Source organism: Chiloscyllium plagiosum, chromosome 9 (genome assembly GCF_004010195.1).
Source record: "Chiloscyllium plagiosum isolate BGI_BamShark_2017 chromosome 9, ASM401019v2, whole genome shotgun sequence".
In the NCBI taxonomy this organism is placed as follows: Eukaryota; Metazoa; Chordata; class Chondrichthyes; order Orectolobiformes; family Hemiscylliidae; genus Chiloscyllium; species Chiloscyllium plagiosum.
In genome coordinates, this window is record NC_057718.1 from 31,363,045 (window position 1) to 31,386,333 (window position 23,289).

Genomic DNA, 23,289 nt, shown 5'->3' on the forward strand with positions numbered 1-23,289 from the left:
TTCTTGAGAAAACCAACTGTTTGGGAAAACAAGTATTTCTAAACAGTACCCTTTCTTTTATCAATCTTTTGTTTTTGAACACTCTTAATTTCAAACTTAATTTTGGATATTTTATGTGTACCATGAATAGGAGAAAGAGATAGTGATGATCACTTCACCTTTTCATAAGTAGGTTGGTCATTTTGGAAAAATGATTGCATGATGAGGCATTCCACCTCTTTCATTACAATCGCTGATGAAGAAAAACAACAAGAATAATTTCCATTTAAAAAAGTAGTAATGCCTTTTCAATGATATTGAATTTTTCTGTTATATCCTTCATATATTTTACATCAATTATAGTTATACTCATAGAATTAGTTTCTGAAATTTTTTTCCATGTCAGATATATAGTTTGTGCTCATCATTTTGAAGTAGATTTTAATTGATGTGATGGAATGATATTAGCATGATGAATGAATTTAGCTTTATTTACATTATTCAATTTTGTTCATTTTGTGAAGAAGCCAAGAGATAACTCAGTGTTAAAAGTTATCCAGGAGGTAAATGTCACTGATCTTATCTTTCCAACTATTATGCAGTGTCACTGCCATAAGGTTATATGGCATGTTACACTGATTTTTTTGCTATGTAGGTTATGATGTGATGAGTATTATGTAAACTTCAGTTGACAATGATGAAGGCACCCAAAGAACTTCAAGTGTTAGTGTATTCCAGAAAACACCCTGTGTATAGAGCATGCCACTAAAAGCAGGCCTGATGGATAAAAAAATAACAATTTCCTTTGCCAGTCTAAACCTTGTTGTAGAGAATTCATTTTACTCAATTGCCTTAAAACACCTAAGAAGCAATCTAGGGAGACTCTTGTGAATCTTTTAGTACTTTGTTTTAAGTAAAAACAACATTATTTTTGTTAGCTGTCATGTATCAGGTCAAGGGGTTGGTGAGTGGTTACCATTAATCAAAAAATGTTTTGGTTACCAAGATATACAACTATCTCCTTAAGTTTACAAAAAAATGGGATGAACCTTTTACCATTTACAAAAAACAAAATAGGAGATGTGAGAAAATGGAGAGAATGGTGCAAAAGTTTTAAAGCTCAAAATTTCTCTTTTGTTACACTGTATCTAAAAATATAATAGTAATTATAATATGATGCCAGCAAATTTTCACAATGTTTTTTACATTTCTTTAATTTAGGTGACTTATAAGATAAAACAAGTAACATTAAAACATTTCAGCTGGGTTAAGGACAGTTTGAGATTATGATCTAATGAATCAATATTCATTGCAAAATATGATATACTAATCTATCTTTGTGAAATAATTTTGCATTAATACCACCTTCCCTTTTACCTTAATTGCAACAAATATAGAGAACAAATACTTCAACCCAAGATAGTTTGACGCCATCTTGATTGGGTAAGTGCAGAAATAATTTTTAGTTTATACAGACCAGCATTCCTATTCCCATACATTTTTATATTAGTATGTATTTATATTGTTGTTATTTGAAAAGTAATGTGTTCATTGACCTGAATTAGCATTGGACCTTAGAGTGAAATATTACGCAGTCTGCAAGTCATTGACATTGGGCTGAATTTTTACCAAAAGTAAGCTAATGGTCAATTTCAGGAAGTTTCAAGAAGGGTTTCTCTCCGTGAGCTCTAGGTAGTTATCTCACGTAACTGTCCAAGCTCACCTCATTATGCATATACCATACCTTAATGGCACCTCACTTGCAGTATCATGTACTCACCAGTGGCTAAAGTATGTGCCACTGTTACCTTCCAGATTCCTGATGCTAGCTCCATTTTTAAGGTCAGCTGTGCACCAGGTCAAGTACTGCCATCCAGAGGTTGCCCTTCACAATGCATGTAGTGGGAGGGGAATGATAAACAAAAGCTTCTGAGGGCACATAGATGCGATGGGTGACACTTCATTGCAAATATATTGCTCACATTTGAAATGTATTGCTATTCAACACTATCACATATCTAACTAACTGTCATTGTAACTGCAGATACAAGAATAAATCACACAAGTTACCCACCTTGAGCACGATGCAATCTTACAGCCCTGTCTAAGAGATTAATGCTAGCTCTGTAATGCAAGTGTAGAATGACATCTGTTCAATGTGGGAACATTCAAGTAGTGAAAATTGTTCACTTTTATTGAACAGCAAAAACTACATTTGCTTCTGAGAACAAATAGGGAGCATTTGTATTTCAAGCAACAATTTGCAGTCAACGAATGTTCATTGCACCCAGCTCACATCGTATGGAACTGGTTTTCAATGAAGTCCTGACTGGTCTGTTACTTCAGCTGGAATGAATGCATTCCCTAAAAAAACTGGAGAATTTTTTCACATTGCACTCTTCAGGACAGTTTGCAAATCATTACAAAGTACATGGAAACAATATTTATCTGTATAAAAGGAGAATGTTGATTGGTTGGCCTTTGGTCTTTGATTTGCAGAGGCATTGCCTTGCAGAATGAACCAACCAGGTATTAACTGACAGTTAACAGCCAAAATGTGTTTAAACTTTAAAATGGGTAAATTGACTTTGATTGATCAGAAAAAATGAAACAGGTAGCAGTTGTTGCCTATTTTGTTCAGTTGGAAAAAGCATGGTGTGAGTACACGTTCGTTCTGTCTACTGTTAAAATCCACTTGGGAAAGTGCACTGACCTTTAAGCCCCATTACTCCTGGGGCAGCCACAAAAGTTATAATCAAGTACTCATAATGCTTGATTTATATGACTATTTCACTGGTAGCCCAGGCTTACAGAATGACTCCATGCCCCTGGAAAGTGGGAGAGAGAGACCTCAAAGGGCAAGGCAGGTTGACTTTCAGTGGCAGTCTGCCCCTTCAGCACATGGGATGATGGTGGGTTGCATGTTTAGAAGCAGAGAGCCTGGTATTGAGAACCCCCTTCTCTGGAGGCAGCTGGTAAACCTGACAGTTTTACTGGGTGGCATTATGAAGGTATGGGAGACCCATGTGGCCTCCATTTATTTCCTCAGAAGCCACTAAGCAAAGGTGGACTCAGGAATAAAGGATACAATTGACTCAAGAATGAGCCTAATTGATATCCTGCTGTTGGCAGCCTCTCCCACCTCCCTTCAGCCCAACATAATCAGGGACACAGCAGGTACCACCACTGGGTGAACTAGCTTAGGGTGGCAAATGTGATGGGGAGGGATCGCAGTTGGGCTGCAAAACACTATCCTGACTTTTGGAAACAGTACGATGTTAGTTTGTTACAGTTGCTGAATGAGGGAAATGATTGCATACATGTAATTGGAGGGGCTGCTAATCATTAATAATTACTACATTCTCTTCCATCAAGAAAGAAATGATCCAAAATCCCAAAATGTGATAATCACCTGACATATTGTAAAGGAAATGGCCTACTGGTATTATCACTGGACTGTCTGGGGATCTGAGTTCAAATCCTATCATAGCAGATGTTGGAATTTGAATTGAATTTTTAAAAATCTGGAAATAAGAGTCAAATAATGACCATGAATCACATTGCCAATTGTTGGGGAAAACCTATCTGGTTCACTTAAGTCCTGTAGGGAAGGAAATCTGCCATTTCATTCTTACCTGGTCTGGCCTACATGTGACTCCAGACCACATAGCAATGTAATTGACTCTTAACTGCCTTCTGGGCAATAAATGTTGACCTAGCCAGTGATGCCCACATCCTATGAATGAATAATGAAAAAAAGAAACACAATCTCAGCACAAAAGCAAACAAGAAAGTTTCGTGTTTAGACACAGGGCTGAGTTAGAAATAGGAGGGTGAAACCTGAGGTAAATAAACAGGGTCCCCCTTACTTGTTTTATATTGTAGGTGCATTAATTCTTACCATTTTTTTGATGATCAGATTAAAGAACAATTTTGATGGAATCCACACCACTGTAAGAACACTGTCCTGGGTGAAATGGAAGCTGGTTGTGTTCAGCTAGGCCTTTGAAAATATTTAATGCTGACTGAGATAGATTTTTTGATCAACAAGGGAGGTAAGGGTTATGGGAGCCAGGCAAGAAAATAAAGATAAGACCACAAACTGATTAGCTGTGATTGTATTAAATCATGGATCAGGACCAAACGACCCACTCATGCTAATTTTTGTTATGATCTAATGATTTTATAAGTTAAGGTCTTATGATCTAAGATTTTAGAGATCAAAGACTTTTCAAAGCTACTTCCAATAATCTTTTATTTCAACTTGCTGCTAAATTCAGATTTGCCTATGCATTCCATTGTCTTGTGGCCACCAGTTAAAATGTCAATACATCCCTAAAATTCATAGAAGCTCTGGCTGAAATCGAATGACATTCTTAGCACTCAGAATTATTGGGATATAAATGATAGACAGGGCTGATTTGAGCAGTCCTAATGCAGAACCTTATTTAAGTCATGCTTCACTGGGTAACACATTGGAAATCAAGCCCTGGTATTGCTGGAGTCATCACAAAGTTAAAGATGTTTTTTAAAAGAGCATACAAAATTTCCCAATGTATCTGTCTTTCAGACCAAGATGATTGACAGATCAGGTATTCTATACTTAACAAGAATGACTACTTATGACAAATAGGTAAGTCCTAGCCAGAGATAAACAATTATGAACTGTTGCTGACATATAACTGTGCGAGGAGAAAGTGAGGACTGCCTGGACCTCTCCATCTCCATTTCCGGCCACCGGTTCAACACGGACATCTAATTCAAACGCATTGACTCCCACAGCTACCTGGACTATACCTCCTCCCACTCCACCTCCTGTAAAAATGCTCTTCCTTACTCTCAATTCCTCTGCCTCCACCGCATCTGCTGCCAGGAGGAGCAATCCCACTCCAGAACATTCCAGATTGCCTCCTACTTCAAGGACTACAATTTCTCCTACCATTTGGTCAACAATGCCCTCCAATGCATCTCCTCCACTTCCCACTCCTCCACCCTTGAATCCCACCTCTCCAACCCCAATAAGGGTCGAACCCCCTGTTCCTCACTTTCCACCCCACCAATCTCCAGATACAATGCATAGTCCTCCGCCATTTCTGCCACCTAGAGACCCCACCTTCAGAGATACCCCTTTCAGCATTGCACAGTGACCATTCCCTCCACGACTCCTTCGTTAGATCCCACCAACTCTGCACCACCCTCTTTAACTGTCCTACCTGTCCATCTTCCTTCCCACCTATCTGCTCCGCTCTGATCGATCACCATCACCCCTCACCCTCATCTACGTGTCACCTTCCTAGCTACCCTTCCCTTAGCCCTACCCCCGTCCTATTTATCTCTCAACCCCTGAGGGCGCACCCCCCCCCCCCCCCCACATTTCTGATGAAGGGCTTATGCCTGAAACGTCGACTTTCCTGCTCCTCGGATGCTGCCTGACCTGCTGTGCTTTTCCAGTGCCACACTCATATAGCTGTGCTAGTTAAAACTCTAATCCCATTATAAATCCTTCTCTGCACACACACAGACAGATAGACACACATACAGAAAATAACATTTGTATCATGGGTGGAGGGAAAGACTGGATGGCTGATCAGTGGCCTCTGTCTACAGGATTAGTTGAGTTGATCAGAATGTAGCTTCATGATTTTCCTTCTGAGACACATTCACTTATTTTAGCACAGGCTGTTTCACACTTATGAAAGTTTTTGACTTAGCAATTAAAAGTCACAGTTGACACCAACTGGAAAGGAGAAATAAACTAGCTTTCTTCTGGCTTGAGATGCTTTTTACTGCAGAGAAAGAGACCATCCTATCTTCACAAAGATCCAATTGCTTCGTCTAAACATTCCCATCTCCAAGCTGTTTGGCTACCCAAGAGCCTATCCATAGTAATTGGCAGGCAAAGACCTTTGGCATCAATAACTGTTCACTAGTTCACAGACCAATCAACTGATCGTTGGCAACCAAAGCTTCATTTATATGTACCCCTTGGTTCCAGTTCATCTGCAAACTAGTTTTCTACTACTGTTGACAAGCAGCTGTATAAACAGTATTTTTAATGTGTGTCAGGTTATTTCCTTTTAAAAGTACAGCAATCCTTTAACAATTTCTTTTTAAACTGTTTTTTTCCCATTTCGGTCCACAACCAAAAACACAGGGTTTTTAAAAAATGTTTTTTATGCATGTGGTGAGAGGTAATTTTGAAATAAATCAACAAACCTGTGCATAGTTAAGAGTGTCAGAATGCTTTTGACATTTCAATGACAGTATATGGTTCGGCTAGGGAGAGTGAGTTCATGAGGAGCAATAAATGTAGGCACCTTATATTCATACTCACTTGTACTCAAAGACACTCAGTTTTAGACCTAAGCAACCTTTTAAATTTATATATCCGGTACCTCCTCTTTAGAAAGAAGTTGTAACATTAATGTTCAACAGCTTGAAGACCAACTTGGAGGCATTTTAGACCACGGCAATAGGTCATTGCAGGGATTCAGATACCAAACATCTGATCTTGCCAAATCATTTGACTATCCATACCTGTATTAAGCAACTAATAGAATGTTTGTAGGGGTAAATTTTTACAGGGCAGGGAAGGTGGTTCGACAGTATTTTACAGCCTGTGGACAACTTCCCAATAGCCGCAGTGCATTGCTGTTCCCTGTAGAGAATGCCTTGAAATGACAAGGGGAAAACCTTCTTTGCACCTGTCAAATTCACTTTCCCTGCCATCAAACAGAAGGTGTGGTGTTGTTCTTCTCTGTTGCTTGGTCATTAGTTCCTTTTCATGCCTCAAGTCTGAATTTGCCTTTAATTCCCTACATGACCCTCCTACCCCACCCTGATTAGAGGCTGACAATTATTTAATATTAATTTTAATGCATTGTGAACACTGGAAGAATATTTGCTTCTGTCTGAAGCCTTTCACCTTTAAGTTCACAACTTCCTATAAATATCAGCCACTGAGCAGATTGAATGAATCCTCAGTTAAACCAGCTGTTGAAACAGGGTTGTAACTGTGCTTGAAGTCAGTCTAAGCATTCATCTTATCATATGTCACAAGGTTGTGTCCAGTTATCCTTGGACTTGGAGGGTCAGCCAAACATTCCTGGCTCAGATTTTGCCAGTCTCGCAGAATCAAGGCTATTTACTGGCTGTGACAGTAAAGGTGTCTGTGCTATTGCACCCTAACTCTATTCTTCTTTTGCAAGATTGTATTGTTAATGACAATGGAGGCCATTACAACTAAGTTCTATCCGTTCTACACCCAACATTCTTGTGCAGAAAATTCCGTCTCTCCATTATTTGCAAAGGTTTTGCATTTTGTTGCAGATGGAGACAGCTTATTGAAAGATATTCACCACATCATTCTGAGATTGTAGGCAGTGTGTTGAAGCTGCACTGGTTTAGGAGAAAAGGGAGCATGGGATCAAACAAGCAATTAGACACAACTAATCAGTGTAGAATTTATTTGACTAGATATGATCAAGTTTATCAATCAAGGATCAAACTAGTAAGTTGTTCAAAAAGTCATGACAGGGGTATTTAATGTCAGGACTTGATGGAGGATCAGTTTTGAATTTTATAATATAAACTGGATTTACATCATAGTTAGCAATGACCTCAGAGAATGGCTACAGAAACAAATAGCCCTAGGAATGATGATGGGACTTATCTATCATTGTTTTGGGAAATGGAACTTCCAACTGTCAGCACCGTCAGAGGAGACAACAGCTTTGTTTTTGAGAGATGTGTCAGCTGTAAACAAATTAGGAATGAGACAATCTTCAAAATATTCTGTGATTAAATTTTGCCTTATTCATTTTTTCATCCTCTTTGGAAAATTTCTATGTAAATTAATCAAACTGGGTTTAATTCCTTTGTGTAATTGAATGGAATAAATGTGAAACATTTTATCAGACGTTAACTCACTTTTACATAATAAGCCTAATTCTTCTCTTTAAATGCACTTTGGCAAGAATCCTGACTATACTATGGTGGCTTACATCATGGAATTGTACAAAGTTGCAGCAAACCCAGATAGCTGGGTTTTGCTAGTCAGACTGATGGGTTTCATTTGAGCTAAATATTTTGTATATGTTTTTTGGAAAGCCTCTTGATCACTGATGGATGCATGTTATTTTCTGGCTGTCAACGTGCACCTGATATTGTGAGGGTAGCTCTGTGTTTCTTAATTTTTCTTCATAAGTTCTGATTCTGGCACATTCAATGGTTTCCTGTGTTTTAAATCTCTGGTCAAGTGTAATATTTTGATGAATGGATTGTCAGTAATATTTTCAGAAATGTACTTGTACATTTGAAGATCAACTACTAAACAGCTGTTTTAGAAGTTATATTATGGTTGCATCTTATATGATTTTATTTCTGTGACAAATGGTTGCAAATAATTTCAGTTTTTATTCACAATTTCTTTTTTTTTCTTGTGTAATAGATTCAAATATTTGAAACTAAAGCAAGAACTATGACTGCTTGAATCTATATTATAAATACCTTTAAAACAATGATAACACTGCATGCCCATCTATTTTAAACAGATAAGGAAGGGGTCTCCATTGGTAACGTTGATTTGCAGTTTTTCTCTCAGACACTACAGACCTTGTAGTGTATTTCCCCAAGTGGAATTATATGGGACTGGAATGACATCAGCTTTGATGATATTTGTGGCAGAATCAGATAAAAAGTCCAACAAGGCATATCTTGACAACTATGCTTTGGAAAAGATGAGTGGCTAATTTCTCAAGAAACAGTTGTCAATTGTAAAGGTTTTGCATCTTGTTGCAGATGGAGACAGCTTATTGAAAGATATTCGCCACATCATTCTGAGATTGTAGGCAGAATGTGTTGAAGCTGAACTGGTTTAGGAGAAAAGGGAGCATGGGATCAAACAAGCAATTAGACACAACTAATCAGTGTAGAATTTATTTGACTAGATATGATCAAGTTTATCAATTAAGGATCAAACTAGTGAGTTGTTCAAAAACTCATGACAGGGATATTTAATGTCAAGACTTGATGGAGTTTTGAATTTTATAATATAAACTGGATTTACATCATAGTTAGCAATGACCTCAGAGAATGGTTACAGAAACAAATAGCTCTAGGATTATTTCTTGTTAAATGCCTTTTTTGGTGGACCAAGTCACCCAATTTATATTTAGCTTCCTATCCAATCAAATGAGCCGAACAATGAAAAGTCAAGAAAACTTGACATGGAAGTCAAAGTAGGTAACTGGCAGACTCAGGTCACCAGTTGCTCCGAAGCACATTCATGTGACATCTAGCCAAATTGCAACTCAGAGTACAATCCATGGGCAGCAGCCATGTACACTCATTATCCATCAGCAATGGCATCCAGCATTTGCCAAGTTTCTATGATCATCATGAGAAGGGCTACCACGAAGGAGATTTGGATGTTTGGAGGCTCGCTACATGTTGGGGGAGAGGCTACAAGCCACTGGCTGAAGAGTGCTCACTGTCATCTTTCATCTTGCCAGAAATTGAAAGTGTGCAATGGGGAAGAAGACCACAATTGGAGAGGGCAGGTAAGTGACTCCATTTTTAGGCCTTTTGAAGGAATTAACATTACCCACAGACCCATGTATAGTGAAGGACACAGAACTGTGAGGTTCCTATGCCCCAGCCATATTAATATCCCTTTATTTATGTTGCATCTCCTTGCCACAGAGTAAACAACTCAGAAACCAACCCATTCACACCTACTCTTTCAGACTTCAAAGAAGAAGGAACATTGGATAAGGAGGGTCAGATATCTCAGCAGCACCATAACCCCATGTTCGTCTTCCAGGTGATGCTTTAGGCTCTCAACAAAAGGCCTCCATCTATGGAACATTGTCTGTGCCAATGAAGTGATGCTGCATGCTGTAGAAATGACATTTGGACCTGAGTAGAGAAGCCAACAATCAGATGTAAGGGGAAATTAGTGACTTTGCAAAGTGTAAAATTATATTCAGTGCAAAGTCACCCATGTGACCCAAAGTGCCCTCATAAAGTCTTCTTCCATTCCCTTCCACTAACTCTTATTCTACTGCCTGGTTCTGCAGTTTGGGTAGAGGGATCCATCCATTAGGCAAAAGTGAGGACTGCAGATGCTGGAGATCAGAGTCAAGATTAGAATGGTGCTGGAAAAGTACAGCAGGTCAGGCAACATCCGAGGAGCAGGAAAATTGACTTTTTGGGCAGGACCCTTCATCAGGAATGAGGCTGGAAGCTTTGGGGGGGGTGGAGAGATAAACGGGAAGGGGTGGGGCTTTGCACAGGACAGGATTCTTTTCCCATCAGAGTTGAGGAGCTTAATGGCACCTCCCTATCTGTACAGGCTCTCAATGTCTGTTATGGGTTGTCTTCTCCCGAAATGAAAGAATGGTAGGGATTGAGTGAAACAAAGGTAGATTACATGGTAGTTAGTGTTGGTGGGCAGTGAAGTGTTCTGAGGTTGTGAGTAGGCTACACCGAGGTCATGCAGTGTGACTGAAGAGGGATTTTGTTGAGTGTTAGAGTGAGTGAGGGAAAATGGCACAGTGAGAGTGGCCTAGCATGAGCTTTGGTGATAGGAAGGAACAGTAACAGAGATAGAGTGATTGTGAGATATCAAAGAGAAGAATGTGTCACTCACTTTGGCATGGTAGAGAAGGTCATTTACCTTCGTATGACTTTGCTGACCATTCCTCCAATGGAGACTGCATTGAGTCTGCACTGACCTAGGAGGCAACCTTGGAACAAGCTGCCAGGTGTTATCTCCTCTGAAATCCTCCAGGAAGAGGACAGCCCTCCTCTGCACCACCCTGTTGACCAGGATCCCATGTTCAAAATCTGTTTGTGATGAAGTGGACAGCTTCAGAAAGCCAATGTTTATCTGGGTTTACTGCAGCCTTTCAAATATGGCACTGGAACAAGGGGTGCTGGAGTTTCACAGATATCCAATGAGTGATGACTTGTTCTGGGAATGGCGTGTAGTAAGATGGGGCTAGAATCAAACATGATACATTCCAGGGGCAGGGTAGGTAGTTAATTTGGTGAGTTTGGTAAATTAGGTGAAATAACAGTAGTATCCCTCCAATAAACTTGCACAGGTCAGAGTTGGTTCAAAAAGTGTAACATTCAGCACTGAATACTTCCTATTTTGCAACTCTACTACTTGATGACATAAAAACTTTGCCAAATTAAGCACGTGCAACAACAATACTTAAATGTTCCAATTCGATTCATACGAGAAGACTTGGGGTGGCACGGTGGCTCAGTGTTTAGCACTGTTACTTCACAGCGCCAGGGGCCCAGGTTCAATTCCAGCCTCAGGTGTGGAGTTTGCACATTCTCCCCGTGTCTGTTTGGGTTTTCTGTGGGTGCTCTGGTATCCTCTTACAATACAAAGATGCCCAGGTTAGGTGAATTGGCCATGCTAAATTGCCCAAAGTGTTTATGGATGCGTAGGCTAGGTGCATTAGTCAGGGGCAAATATAGGGTAGAGGAATGCGTCTGGGTGAGTTACTCTTTGGAGGGTTGGTGTGGACTTGTTGGGCTAAAGGGCCTGTTTCTACACTGTAGGAATTCTAATTCTAGTCACTGATAATTTTTTATTATCATTACTTGATATTACAGAAATGATATTTCTTAGCTATTGCTTCATTTGAGTCATATTGTGTTTGTGATTGTGCAGTGGAAATTAATTGAATATTTTAAAGAGCATAACTTATTTATCTGAATCTGTTGAAAGTTTTAACTTGTTGAAATATATTCTGTTGAAAAGTACTGTTTTATCTTCTGAAGAATTAGCTTAGAAGTTTTGATGTTGCAAGTATTTGGGGATTATTTGGTAGCAGTTACAGTAAGAAAATGAGATAATTACTGACTTTGCAAAATAGCATGTCAGAGAAAGTATATTTGAGTTTTTAAAAATACAAACAGAAGGAAAGGTAGAGCAAAGAGATAGACATGAAGTGATTCACATATTGAACTCACTGGATATGGGTAATTCATTCCGTTCCAAATCTGTAATTTTGTAATTCATTTCTTTTTAGGGAAATAAATTTTGCAATTTTTAAGAGTAAGGCAAATGAGAATCTCTACTGAGAAGCTAATAAACAGACCTAAAGTTATTTTACTTCAAAGAGCGATTGGCGTTTGTTTGAGAGGTGATCATATCAAACAATTTGTGTCCTCTTTTCTGAATTTCTTGCCAATAAAAAGTCGACAGTTGGATTGTTCATGGGTTTAAATTGATCATTTGGTTTCTCAGAACAAATGGGAAGTTTGGGTATTGGAGGTAGTTAATTTGATTCTCTACCTGAGACATCCCATGTCTTGCTGCATTGTAATGGGGATATATTGCAGGTAAGTTTTTGTTTGGTTGAGTTTAACCTGGAAAAGCACAGCAGGTCAGGCACATCCGAGGAGCAGGAGAATCGATGTTTCAGGCATAAGCCCTTGATTCTTGATGAAGGGCTTATGCACTAAACATCGATTCTCCTGCTCCTCGGATGCTGCCTGACCTGCTGTGCTTTCCCAACACCACACTCTCGACTCTGACCTCTAGTATCTGCAGTCCTCACTTTCTCCTAGGTTTAACCTGTACAATCTTTCAATCAGATTGAATCAGATAGTTGGAGCCTGGGAACAAAGTGCACCCGCAGCAGCTCAGATACTAACACTTCAGTGGGAAAAAATGTTAGTCTTAGAAGATTAGGAGCCAGTGGTGTCAGCAATCAGGGACTTCATCCACACACACAGTGAGGAACAGAAGGGACAGACAGATAGCAGATAAGAAACAAGCATATGTTACGGTAGTAGTCAAATTTAACTATCAATTTTTGACTTCCATCAACTGTTTTCTAATACCTGAGATCTTTCAAAGATGCATGTTTTTAGAAAAGAAAAACATTCATTTAAATTGGCTCCAGTGATCACTTGACCACAAGTTTTACCAGCTCTCAAAACTATCAGTAAACAATAATGGCTTGAGAATGACATCAACATTATTGTCAAAACACATAAACTCAGATCAGTGTCTCTTGTTTAAGTTATATCTTTGCAGATAATTTCACATCCTGGAGATGAAAGTTACTTGCAAATTATCCAGTTAAGAAAAGCAACGAAGCCAGACCCAGGAACGCACAATTTAACTGTATTTCAAGTAGCTAATTTTGGACAAAGCAGAGAGTGGAAGAGCTGGATTTATAGCAGCAAAACTGGAAGATTCTCCCATCCTGTTTCCCCTTGGGGTCTCTGAAGGCAACACATGGAGAGAAACAAATTAGTGAAATGTCCATTCACCAAGAAAACAAGTTATCTAATAACTTCACTGATTGAGGTACAAATCAACAATTAAACAACCATCTCAGGCAAAACGTAACACCTGAAAGGCTCTAAGGATTTTAAAATTGCATTATTCTTTTGTCTTTCTGTACCAGGCACTCTACCCTTTTTAAACCTCATACATGAATCTTTGGGTGTGTATTTGATGTTGCATTATGTTTGAGGTTAGTAAGTAATAAAATTCCTCTTCCTTTCAAGAAAACCTTTTCATTGACTCCTTAATTTTGAACTAGTGAATATCATTTTGATTTAACAGTGATATAGCTGCACGCTAAAAGGAATTAAAAATCTTTGTTGTACGAACTGAGGTGGTCAAAAAGTAGGGAATCTATTTACCCTTCCTCACCTGTAGCACCTCTCCTTTACTTAGTTAAATAGGACTAATTCTCAATCAGAATTTTTCTTCCCACAGACATTTTTCTTTGATGCCATGATTTTTAGAAATTCTTCTTAATTTTTTTTAGAAATTAGTAGAAAGTTATTAGCACTTTTCAGCTTTTTTTGTTTTGCCCAATGTACGTTTCTTTCCCCTCAATATTTCTGTTTCAAATGAGTACTGAAGAGTACATAAGGATACTGACTTCCAAGAATCCAACTGTGCAGCAAAGGAATTACACACAAGTTAATGTTCATGTTCCAAGTTAACCATTAGATAATGAATTGTAACAGATCCAGATCAAAACCTCAATCCTACCATTAACTAACGTTTCTGCAACTTGTTTCAATTTCTCTCCTCTCTTCAAACCAACATCCTGCAAAGCCATCCTGTGTCTGACACAGCCGAAAAATGAAAGGTCAGCCAAGAATCGTGGCCCTATCTGTGGGGAGTAGTTTGTCACAAATTCTTCCATATTCACCTCTCCTCCAATCATGACTGACCTTTTTTTACTCCGTTCCTGGCACACTTTGCTTTTAATTGCTCAGTGCTGTTTGACCCATGAAGGACCCATAGTATAAAAGTTCTGCAGAAGTGATCTTATCCTTATTTTTGCCTCCCCTTTGGGTTATCATCATTTTGTTTTGAGAGCAAATTTGTCTGCTGCAGTTTTATATTTTGAAACATGATGAGAAGACTTTGAGCAGTCTTGAGTCGAGCCAAATGCCACAGAAGTTCAGTTGATTGAAATGTCTGACCACGAACCATCATTATTGCAGCTTTAAAAAACCCACTGTTACGATTTCATTACTGATATCAAGTCTTGACATCATGCAATTTCCAATCAGTTTGTCCCTAAGCATCATTTTGTAATATGGAAAACTTACTTAATGATAATAAAAGACAACAGTCTAGATTCCACTATCCTTAGCAGGTTTATGTTGAGGTGAGACTTCTAACCTGTAATATACCAGTAAGCAACTCAAGTTACCTTAGAAGTGCCTAAGGGCCTAATTAATTATGCAGAGTTAGATGCTAGTGATAAAATTACTGGTTATTGGTTTACCACCACTGCGAGAAAGGGAAATTGAATTCTGATTGAGGATACTGAAACTGATTAAAGTGCCACACAGTTATCACTGAAAGTAGCAACTGAAAAGACTGAAGAAGGAGCTGCAATTTGGGAGAGAGTTCAGTCTCAGGAAGGGTTCTTGGGTTTTCTGATTCATTTGTTGATGTATTATCAGTAGAACAAGGGGGTAGTACTCTGGAAATTTAAACAGTAAGCCTCATGAAATACTGGTTTGAAGATTAAAAGCAAAGATCACTCAGGCAGTATATGTAACCCCCAACATCTCAAGAAAAACTATGCTACAGTTAGAGATTCAGTGATCTCACAAGCTTAATCAAAATGAATGAAAACAATATTCCCTGTGCTGAAGCTTCCCTCTGACCAGTCATTTCCCCTCAATAAGATGAACTGGGACTTGGGAAACCTGCATTATTCACAAGGAGTGTCTGCCATCAATGTTGTGTCTTTTTGATTGCATATCATGGTGTGAACTCACACGGCCTATCTTGAGTGTGTTTAAAGACAGTCTGTGCGTACAAGCATTAGAACCATGGGATAGATGTAGACCCCTGGGTGAAAAGAAGTGGGAATGATGGTCAGTTTCCTTCAACACTTTGTTAGTCCTTTGCTGTTGAAATGGTTGTTATCATCTGTGCAAAAGAATTACAATTAGAGGAGGAATACTAATGCTCAAAACACTAAGTGCAGCTGCGAAGGGAAATTTGCAGTTTGCAAGTTGACAAACTGGTGAAACTGCAGAAGATATAGAAATATGAGGCATGGTGATTGAAGTAACTCCACAAAGGTAGGTATCCTGTCACCAAGTCACACTTTATTTACACGGTGGCGCATAGTACATGGCACTGATCCAGCCCGCTCAAAGTCAGCTCATGATGTGAGTAAAACCCCTGACACTCCTGTTTATATCTGTTAGCTAGGATTCCCTGATTCCAGCTGTTACTTAGTCCAATCATTATATGCAGTCCGCCTGGCTGACTTTATCCGATCATTATAGTGATAAGATCAGAAGTGTGTGGGCACAGCAAAGGACACAATAGTTATTTAAGTTCCATGCGATTCTCAACAAAATAGCAATAGCTACTCTCTCAACTTTTATTGCTTCAAGGTCACCTGAAAATTTGTAAGCTCAAGAAATTTTACTTGATTTGAGATCCGTGAGGATACGTACAAGAAGAAGCAGCCAGTGTCTCAGAAGAGCAGTTAGGCTTATATATATCCATAAGTCTTGCCCTTTGCCCCGGTTGCAGTACAGGATCCTGTTTGCTCCAGCACCAGCCCAGCCATATCCATTCAATAGCAATATTTAGTTAGTCAGAATCAATGACATTCCAAGTACAACTGAAAAGAAGACTCTGGAAATAGGAGAAGGGGAGAGCGTAATCCCAGTTTAAAAGATCAAGAAAAATGCCATTGGCTGGCCAGCTGAGAAATGCAGTCCTCAAAGGTGCCTCAGAGTAGTAAATTATCATGCATAGACAGTGAGAATGATGTTAGTTCCATAATTAAGATGATGGAGACCTTCAGCTGTATGAGCAATTCATTGCATGAATTCTCTCTTGAGTTGTAAAACACATCAAAGGAAATGACAGCTCGTGAAAGGTTTCTATAGGAAGAAAGGGTATCAAAAGGCATTTCGAATCATACGTTCACTTCCTACAGAAGGGTGAAGCACCATCATCTGAGAAATGTTTTGGCGATAAAACCCAAAGATTATTCTCTCAGTCTTTAAAATCTGTATACTAGGCGTCCGTGTGTTGAAGTAAATTCTCATCCTTCTCCTTTTCATAGTGCAAGAAGACGGGCCGTCCCATTGAGAAATCCATTTGCCTAGTCCATTAGTACCTTTCTCAGGTACTATTAAAAACTGTTAGGCTACAGAAAGATTCTACGTCAAGTTAAACAATCTAAAATGACCTTTTAGATGCTGCAGCTGTTCAGTGACAGAGCTCTGCTGTTTATGTTGCTTCTTATGTGGTGATGGTTCTCTGGAAGGTAATTTTATATGCAGATGTTTCAGGGCAATTGTGTGGGTCCATTGGACACAAAGAGCTGAGGTGTTCTTTTGGTGGTGTCCTTCTCCTTGAATGAGGAGACCTGGGTTCAGGTCCCTCTTGCTTCAGAGTTGTGTAATAAACATCTCTGAACAGGTTGATTGGAAAATGTCTGGACACACGCACACCGCCTCCATTTGCAGGGGCCAGGCGTGTACCAGTGCCATCTGGTGATCTAATTCAGCAAATATTTTAAGTGTCATTTTATGAGGCAGTGTGTGACAACAAGAAACAAATTATGCCATTTTACTTTAACTTGCATATCGCCTTAGTCGGAAAAGGGGTAGATTTCCAAAGGAACTTTCAGGTCAATATATTAAATGAAATATCATGCAGAAAGTTATTCCCTCTAGCAGACAGTATAGAATGTTTACTATGTGGATTCTCCTAAATTAATTTAGGCCCTGTCCTTCCTGGTGCTACAAAGGGTGAAAAGTCTTGCTTCATTGGTGAGAAAGTACCACCTTCAAGATTTTGGACTTCACATCCATAAAAGGTCCCAACGGAACTCATATCATCTGAAAGTGAACGTCAATCACTTTGAATGCTTCTGTAGACATCTAAACTAAGATGCTCAATTCCTGACAGGATTGATTACTTCAGCAGTAGGATAAATTAGTCCTTCTTGAGCTGAAAACTCACAAAGATAATGTGTGGAATTTGCCACTCTCTGGCATTTGACAAGGTTCCTCATGGTAGACTGGTTAGCAAGGTTAGATTTCATGGAATACAGGGAGAACTAGCCATTTAGATACTGAACTGGCTCAAAGGTAGAAGACAGAGGGTGATGGTGGAGGGTTGCTTTTCAGACTGGAGGCTTGTGACCAGCGGTGTGGCACAAGGATCAGTGCTGCGTCCACTGCTTGTTGGCATGGCTAATTCTCCTGACCTGCACATCTTTGGATTGGATTGTGGAAGGTAACCAGATCACCTGAAGGAATCCCACGCAGACACAGGGATAATGCGCAAACTCCACACAGACAGTCGCTCGAGCCTGGAATCGAATCTGGGTCCCTGGTGCTGTGAGGCAGCAGGCTAACCACTGAGTCACCGTGTCACCTGTGTTGTGAAACTTGAAATGGTTCAGAAAAGATTTACAAGGATGTTGCCAGGGTTGGATGCTTTGAGCTATAGGGAGAGGCTAAATAGCCTGGGGCTGTTTTCTCTGAAGCATTGGAGGCTGAGGGGTGACCTTATAGAGGTTTATAAAACCATGAGGGGCATGGTTAGGATAAATAGACAAGGTCTTTTTCCCTGGAGTGGGAGAGTCCAGAACTAGAGGGCATCAGTTTAGGATGAGCGGGGAAGGGTATAAAAGGGACGTAAGGGGCAACTTTTTCACGCAGAGGGTGGTGCGTATATGGAATGAGCTGCCAGAGGAAGTGGTGGAGGCTGGTACAATGACAACATTTAAAAGGCTTGGATGGGTATATGAATAGGAAGGTTTTAGAGGGATATGGGCCAAGTGCTGACAAATGGGATTAGATTAGGTTAGGATGTCTCGGCATGTATAGGTTGGACCGAAGGGTCTGTTTCCGTGCTGTACATCGCTATGACTCTATGACTCAATGAGGCATTAGGAATGGTGAGAAAGGTGGAAAAAGACCAGAGAAAATGAAAAAATAATCAGAGTCTCAACATCAAGAAAAATATTTATGATCTTTCCCTCAAGCCTTAAGTGGTGACCAGAATCTCGCCACTGAGCAGCAACTACCTTATTTCTATACATTTGCAACTAAAGAATGCCCCAAGTCACTTTATTTATACACCGCTTCCAATTCTCCTCTCTTTCCTGAGAAACTAGACAAATTCCTGACTTGTAATTCAGAGCAAGTACTTGGCATCTTATCGAATGCTTGTCCCGATCATCGTCCAGCTGCTTCTACACAATAGAGTTCCATGGCCTCCTCAATCCTGCATCCATATAGGCTGGGGTCAGTGAACCATCAGCCTCACCATATCATTGTATCTGCTCCTAGTCCAACCCACACACCAGTTTAACCTGACAACATTTTTCTTTGGTACTCAGAGACTCCTATGACATACATGCTTCTGCCAGATCATTTTGCGTGCAGGGCCACACATGCATCTGCACATGATTCTTAACTGTGTTTCTTAACACTCACACTGTTTGCATTTACTTGGAGACTTCTAACTGTCTACTGCTGCATGCACACTCACTGACTTCAGCAGTGATTTATGGGCTGCCATTCTCTGTGTGACTCCCATTGCTTTCTCAGCGCAGAGTCTTCAGTGCTCAGTTAGAGGCTGCCAGCATCTGTGTTTGCACTGATGTTTAGCTCACTGAATGCATAGGGAACACTGAACAGCCAAAGTGGAGTCACTGTGTAATGCCTTGCAACATCAACCTCACATCTGCATGTGCCAACAGCTTACGTGGCAATCACATTCTTCAGTCAAATGTGTGGAAGTCAAAAGGGAGCAGTTCTTAGAGGGGTGAAAGGAGACTATATTCGATCAGGGAAAGCTGCCAGAATCACTTAAGCAGTTCATGCCGATCACAAATAAGTCAGTCAGGATGCAGTATAGACATCACTTGAGGGACTGGATCATGCTCTATCAGGGTGATCTTGTAAAGTCAGTCTAGGGAAGTGGATCATTGTCAGTCCTGGGGGATTAATGATCAAAGGGGGATATCTATGGACTCCTGGAGTAAACAGCCAATTCAGGCTGGGATGGGCTCCTTTATGTTTGGTCTCTGAGGACATGGTGACAATGATAGGGGACAATTATAATTGGTACTGTGGGGCACCAAAATAAACAGAAGGGGATAGATGCTCCTGGGATCTCCAGAAGAGGGCTTCAAACAGGCTTTTAACTGGGGCAGGTATAGAGCTGAGGACATGGGAATTTCTAAAGTCCATAGCCCCAGTGGGTAAAATTGGGGACATTGGGAAACAGCAGCACAAACCCTAGCTGAAGTCTTGGTCCATGCTGGCTGTGTCTGGCCCTGTATACTGGTCTACATCAGCCCCTCCCACCAGTACTTTCAGATCTGTCTGTGAAGTGTGGAGTGAGCTTTTATTTCTCTGGGTCATGTCCTTAAGATAATGGTCCAGCACCACTATATGAGGAGCAGCTATTGGCTTGCAGCGCCTGCAGTGATGTGTAGCTGGGCGTTGAATAAGGTGCCAGTGCTATTAACACTGGAAGGTCATGGTAGCAGTAAGCGCTTCCTCCCTTCTGTCATGTGATTCATGAAAAGTGGTGCCTAGGAGCCTGCTTGAAGAATTAATGAGGGGAATTGCAGAAGATTGCAAAAGTCATTCTGAGCCATGGTGGACTGGGCACCATGAATCTCACTCGACAAAATGCTCTGACTGAAGATGGGAACATTTTACCCAGACTCTGAATATTCGAACATTGGCGACTCAGTCAGGAAAATGTATGTGATCAGAAAAATGCAAGTCTTAAACGTAAGTCATACTCCACATACAATACTGTTCTCCACTTCAATGCTGCAATTTGGAATGCATCAGCAACTTCCATTGTAAAGCTGCTGCCAGGATGCTTTACATACTGGGACAGACACCCAACTCATGGATTTAACTGAGGTGCATCTCAGGGTTCCTCACTCGCTGTCTTAGCACATGCTCACTTTGCACCTACTGTGATGTTCACTGCAACTCTGCTTTGCTTTATTGTACTTTGCCATCTCATTGAGAACTTAAAGGCTCACAGTCCTTCTGTCTTGCCTTACCTTTGAGGTCAAGGAATGCTTGGAGATCCTAGCAGTCGTGGATATATCTACCATTCCTGAGTGGATGATAACATGAGCTGGACACCACAGAGACATGGTACAGAGCTATTGAGGCAAGCTGTAGAGAACAGTGTGAAAAAACCCATTAGCCTTACAAAAAGATATCCTCCATGAAACTCCCTGAAATGTCTGGTAAAATTCAACCCATTTTATTTTTAATCCTATTGCCCAAATGTCCTGGACACAAAAAACAGAACAAATCCAACTCAGCCAATTATTGCAACATCAGTCTACTGTCGATCATTAGTAAAGTGATGGAAGGTGTCATCAACAGTGCTATTAAGCAGCACCTGCTCAGCGATACCCAGTTCGAGTTCCATCAGGGCCACTCAGCTTCTGACTTCATTACAGCCTTGGTTCAAACATGGACAAAAGAGCTGAATTCCAGAGGTGAGCTGAGAGTGACAGTCATTGACATCAAGGCTGCATTTGACCAAATGTGGCATCAAGGAGTCATAACAAAACCCGAATCAATAGGATTCCATGGAAAACCCTCTGCTGGTTGGAGTCATACCTAACACATAAGAAAATGGTTGTGGTTGTAGGAGGTCAGTCATCTCAGCTCCAGGACATCTCAACAGGAGTTCCTCAGTATAGAGTACTAGCAATCTTCAGTTGCTTCATCAATGACCTTCCTTCCATCATAAGATCAGAAGTAGGATATTTGCCGATGGTTGCACCATGTTTAGTACCACTCAAGACTCCTCAAATACTGAAGCAGTTCATGCCCAAATGCAGCAAGACTTGGACAATATCCAGGCTTGGGCTGATGGGTGGGAAGTAACATTTGTGCCAAACATATGCCAGGCAATGACCATTTCCAATACGAGACAATCTAACCACTGCCAATTGACATTCAATGACGTAACTATCACCGAATGCCCCACTATCAATGTTCTGGGGCTTACCATTGACCAGAAATTGAACTGAACTCATCAGATAAACACAGTGCCTATAAGTGCATGTCAGAGGCAAGGAATACTGAAGTGAGTAACTCACTTTTTGCCTCTCCAAACTCTGTCCACCACTTGCAATGCACAAGTCAGAAATGTGATGGAATACTCCCCACTTGCCTGGATGGGTGCAGCACCAACAACCCTCAAGAAGCTTGACACCATCCAGGACAAAACAACCCACTTATTTGGCACCACATCCACTCCCTCCACCACCAACACATAGTAGTAGCAGCAGTGTATACTATCTACAAGATGCTCTGCAGAAATTCATCAAAGATCCTCAGACAGCACTTTCAAACTCCATGACCACTTCCAACCAGAAGGATAAGGGCAACAGATTTATGGGATCAGCATCATATGTAAGTTCCTCTCCAAAACATTCACCATTCTGACTTGGAAATATCTTGCAATTCCTTCAGTATCATTAGGTCAAAACCCTGAAATTCCCTCCCTAATGGCTTTGAAGGTTCACCTACAGCAGTTCAAGAAGGAAACTCACTGTTGTCAGGTGTGGGTTGCCAGTGAAATGGCTGTCCCCTCCAAAGTGAAAGCAATTTAGAATGAAAAATTAAAGTTTTACCTTGGAGGCAATGTAGGACCTAGATTTTACTCTTTGTTCAATCAGTATAATTATTCTCTGGTTGTCTTCTCACCCAGAGTCTGAGCTGGGAGTTTCCCATGTTTGTTGTCAGATAAGTATAGTACAGCATGAAGAAATATTTGACAACATCTTGGTGTGGACAGCCAATTGGGTTACATTGATCGTCTTGACATGCACTACCATTGAAAATCCAGGTGGATAGCTTTCCAAAAAAGCCCCAAATGTTGTAGTTCATCGACTTAGTGACTGCGAGTACATCTTCTGACTCAGCTTTCTTTGAAGAGTGTCTTCCATTTCAAAGCAAAGGAAAATAGTTTTACTTCTGAAAATCTAGACATGTAGATGTCAGCCACTGGACTCCATCTCTCATGCAACTCAACCAACATAGTATCTTTTTCTAGGTTGCCTCTTCTTCTAAATATGTAAGAAAGGGGCTTTCCATGGGGAAACTCATTAGTATCGTAGCAGTGCTAAGGGTAAGACATACTTTTTAAATTAGCAGTAGCTTCCATTGAAGTTGATAATAGATTGACATTCATAAAACAAACCTAGAGTCAAGTCTTTGTCCCTTATTTATTTATTAAAAGCAGCTAACCTGAGTAATACAGATTGCAGTATTTGGCTCTGATATTCATGCATCTGGTTCTGGCCCGAGGCTAGAGACTCCATTCTGGCAACAGTGTCTTTTGCAGTGCAAGCAAGGTTACAAACCTTTTGCCAAGCAACTAAATCTACTGCGAACGCTGAACATTTTGGGACTTGCCAGAACAATAATGCAAGTCAATGTTTCAGTTCTGCTGGGGGAGCAATAGCAAAGTGACGTTGTATGCTGCAGCCTCTGTCCTGGGACATGTGTACCATAGTTTATTTCTGCAAAGAACCATCCAATATTGTACATTTTTGTGTTAATCGTTTTGTGATTCCAGGCTGCTCAGAAAACATTGACAATATTAATCAATCTATATGCATAAAGCAGGTGTCCATTGCTTTAGCTGACAAAGTAAATTTCTTCATCACTTTCTTGATACACAGCTAAAAGTACTTTTCCTAAATTGCATTCCTGGTCTTCCTAGCTCCAGATTTTGTAAAATATTCCAGTCTTCTT

At 40.2% G+C, this 23,289-nt stretch overlaps 1 long non-coding RNA gene across 1 annotated transcript in view; it reads left to right on the plus strand.

Annotated features, from left to right (window-relative positions):
* Positions 1-23,289, plus strand: part of LOC122552744 — a 40,442-nt gene that overhangs the window by 5,470 nt on the left and 11,683 nt on the right. Inside the window, exon 2 of the long non-coding RNA XR_006312477.1 lies at positions 1,377-1,422. This is a non-coding gene — a long non-coding RNA (uncharacterized LOC122552744). The remainder of the gene's footprint in view (positions 1-1,376; positions 1,423-23,289) is intronic.